Below are 4,310 nucleotides of genomic sequence, written 5' to 3' on the forward strand. Positions count from 1 at the left end.
TGCAGCTGTGCAGCACACTCTGCTGGATGCCCAGGCCTTACCCTTAAAGGGGCCACTGCTGACACCACATGCTACCTCCTCACCAGATCTTCCAGGAGTCCAATACATATGGCAGTTATAACATCTGCTTATCTTACATGGATACTAAAGAACTCCCCCCACCTTCCAGAGGCACCCTGCTGGAAGGAAGAAAGGACACAGACTCCAGAGGTGGGGAAGAGAAGAAAGGGGGGGGGCAGCCACAGGCCAGCTTCTGCCCTGCCTGCCTGCCTGCCTGTCCTCCCTCACTCAGGCTGCAACCCTCTCCACACTATCCTGGGAGTAAGCCCCATTGACTACAATGGGACTTCTGAGCAGACAAGTTGGTTGGAGCTCTCAGATTGCATTCCTCTCCACACTTTCCTCGGAGGAAGCCTCACTGACTACTTGTGAGTAGACCTGCATAGGAGGGGGCTGAGGCTGCAGCCCTCCACACATAAGAACATAAGAACAGCCCCACTGGATCAGGCCATAGGCCCATCTAGTCCAGCTTCCTGTATCTCACAGCGGCCCACCAAATGCCCCAGGGAGCACACCAGATAACAAGAGACCTCATCCTGGTGCCCTCCCTTGCATCTGGCATTCTGACATAACCCATTTCTAAAATCAGGAGGTTGCGCATACACATCATGGCTTGTACCCCATAATGGATTTTTCCTCCAGAAACTTGTCCAATCCCCTTTTAAAGGTGTCTAGGCTAGATGCCAGCACCACATCTTGTGGCAAGGAGTTCCACAGACCAACCACACGCTGAGTAAAGAAATATTTTCTTTTGTCTGTCCTAACCCACCCAACACTCAATTTTAGTGGATGTCCCCTGGTTCTGGTATTATGTGAGAGTGTAAAGAGCATCTCCCTATCCACTCTGTCCATCCCCTGCATAATTTTGTATGTCTCAATCATGTTCCCCCTCAGGTGTCTCTTTTCTAGGCTGAAGAGGCCCAAACGCTGTAGCCTTTCCTCATAAGGAAGGTACCCCAGCCCCGTAATCATCTTAGTCACTCTCTTTTGCACCTTTTCCATTTCCACTATGTCTTTTTTGAGATGCAGTGACCAGAACTGGACACAATACTGCAGGTGTGGCCTTACCATAGATTTGTACAATGGCATTATAATACTAGTCGTTTTGTTCTCAATACCCTTCCTAATGATCCCAAGCATAGAATTGGCCTTCTTCACTGCTGCCGCACATTGGGTCGACACTTTCATCGACCTATCCACCACCACACCTTCTTGGGAGGAAGCCCCACTGACTACAGCAGGGCTTACTTGTGAGTAGACCTGCACAGGAGGAGGAGGCTACAGCCCTCCACACCTTCCTGGGAGGAAGCTCCACTGACTACAGCTTACTTGTGAGTAGACCTGCACAGGAGGGGGCTGAGGCTACAGCCCTCCACACCTTCCTGGGTGTAGCCCAGGGACTACATCAGGGCTTACTCTTGAACAGACCTGCGTGGGCTCCCACTGGCTCCAAGGCTGCCTTCCCAGGCACCCTTTCCTGGGAGTAAGCTTCATCCGCTGTAATGGGGCTTACAACTGAGTAGACACACAGGATGTCTCCTCAGCTGTGGAGGAAAAGCCTCTCTTTGCACTGTGTGGGGACCTGCTCAGGGAAAGGCGGGCTGCAAGGGCTTGCAATGGCTGAGGAGGAAGGCGGCTCAGGATTGGCTGGTGGTCAGCCAGTGAAGGGCCCTGAGCCATTCCAACTGAAAAAGCCAGGAGCCTGCTGGATGCTGATTGGCTGAGCCTGCTGGAGAGTTGGGGAAGGGAAAAACAGGGAGCTTAACCTTGCAGAGCAGGCAAAATTGAAAAGGGAAACCAATGTGGGGCAGGTGGGGGTGAAGGGAGAGGAGGGCAGTGAGCTCAGGGGGAGGAGGGAAGCAGCCTGCCCTCCCAGCACAGGTGCCTCCTGTTAACCCCTTTGCCACTTTCACCCGGAGGAGCCACAGCAGACAGCTGAAAGAGCCACATGTGGCTCTAGAGCCGCAGGTTGCCAACCCCTGCCCCAGCCAGTACAAGGAGAAATCTCTCCCAACCTTCTTGTAGCTGCTCTTGACCAGCCCTGCTCTCCATGTGCTCTGGATGCAGGCAGGGTGACCAGAGGTCATAAACTCCAAGGAGTCCCCCCAGGACCCTGATCTACTCACTCTACACACATGTACTCTCTCTCTCCTCTCCAATCCCTGCCAGAAGCACCTTCCAGTGCACAAAAGATGTTGCAGAAAGGGCTTCAAATCACCCCCAACTGACGCCAGATTAGAGGACAGGTTTGGAAAAAATGCAGGGGGGGAACAGCTGGCTTGGGGGGCAAAGCCCCCCCTGGCCCCCCTAGCTATGGCCCTGTTGCTATTGCCCCCTTGCCCACCAGTCTACAGGGGTAACACTGCCCACAAGCTAAGTCCACTCAAGGGATGAGGGGGCTAGCAGGCAGAGCAAGAGGGAGAGGCACAGGTGAGAAGAAGAAGGCTCAGGTGGCCAGCATTATAACCCTCACAGGGAGGAAGGGTGGAGCCTAAGGGGGCTGGTCTCCAGCGTAAGCCCCGCCCTGCCAGGGATGAAGGCAGAACTAGATAGGTTACTGGCTGGAGCAAATGCTGGCCACCCCATGAGCCAAAGCAGTATAGTGGGAAGAAGGACCTGGGTGATGCAATCCCCTTCCGCCACAACCCTACTGAGGCCACTTGGGCCAGGCAGACATTGCTGAGGCCAGACCCTGAGGTGCCCTGCCGCTGCCTCCTGTGACCCACACCTGTATGAGGGTTAACCGCATTTTCACAAAGCCATGAGCTGCTAACTCAGGGCCCAATGCTATCCAGCTTTCCAGCTCTGCTGTAGCCCCAATCCAGCGTCCTGGTAAGGGAACACATGTTCCCATACCTTGAGAAGGCCTCTGTGACTGCCTCCCCACCATAGGATGCAGTATGCACCCCACTGACACAACTGCACCAGCACTGGAAAATTGGATAGGATTGGGCCCTCAGTTTAGTTGGCCCCAAGATCAATATATTATCAGCCTGTGGGTTCTGAATTCTTTCTTACCAACCAACATGGCCATCTACAATTTCTGAACCATCGGGCATGAGCTTTTATGCTCTGTGATTATATCCACAGTGTAAGCTTTCCACAAAGACATTCTGCTAGGTTGCCCCATTTGCAAAGCTGTTCACCATTGTGACTCCTTCAAGGTTTGATGGAGACCAACAACATTTTCTTATGGAAAAAGATGCCCTCACTTCTTCTTCCCAGGACTAAGTAGAACATGTGCAGCAGCTGAAACTGTATTTAATGTGTGCAGTACTGGGCTCTCTGACTGGCCTCCGTTCATAGAGTCAGTTCATACAATTCCGTCAACTTTATTTAAGCCATGGCAGTGGTTTCCAAAGTTTTTAGCACCAGGATCCACCTTTTTAAACAATATTGGGACCCACCTTTGTTTGCCAGGCTTTAAAGAAAAGGAGATATAGAAAGAAATAATATTTTATTTATTTATAAGTAATATTAACCAGTAAAAGACCCTCAAATGTTATCTCTTTATGCTTGCAAACTGCAGGAGCTCAGCTCCTTGTAGGGTAATTAGCAGCAGTAGCTGATTTCTGAATAGCATCAAGGTAATTAGTTATCAGGTTTCCATTAACCTTTGGTGACCCACCAAAAATCAGGTTGGGACCCACAGTTTGGGAACCACTGAGTTATAGTAATGAACAGGGTTGACCTTCCACAAGATGGAGTGGTTGCCTCAGGAAGTAGTTGGGTGGGGGGGGGGGTTTGATCTCTGTCCACTTACTTGCCCCTCTGCTGTTGCTTTTCCTTCTGCTCCCTGCAATGGAAAAGGAAGAGGGGGACAGGAAGGAAGAGAAAATGTGGAGGGGGGAGAGTGCTGAGCAGAGGCCAACACATCATTGGGTAAGGGGGGGGCAGAATTTGGCATGCCTCCTTAGGCATCAGGAGGTCTTGGGCCACCCTTGGGAATGCCTCTACATAGAATGCCTCTTCCAAAGCCCCATAAGCAAGGCGAGATTTTCTGGTAAGAGGTGAAGACACCTGCTAAGCTGGTGTACAATCAAGGAAGAGTCTTCCATTCACAAATGGGGTGAAGCCTCTTTAAACATCAGTGTGCCTTAAGAACCCACAATCCCTCCCCTATTTTTTTAGGGAAGGCACCCAGCAGTGCAATCCTGTGCATGTCTACTCAGAAGCAACCCCACAAAATTCAATGAGACGTACTTCCAGGTAAATGTGCATGGCATTGCAACCCTGATCCCCCGGGTATT

This window comes from Tiliqua scincoides, chromosome 11, assembly GCF_035046505.1.
Source record: "Tiliqua scincoides isolate rTilSci1 chromosome 11, rTilSci1.hap2, whole genome shotgun sequence".
In the NCBI taxonomy this organism is placed as follows: domain Eukaryota; kingdom Metazoa; phylum Chordata; class Lepidosauria; order Squamata; family Scincidae; genus Tiliqua; species Tiliqua scincoides.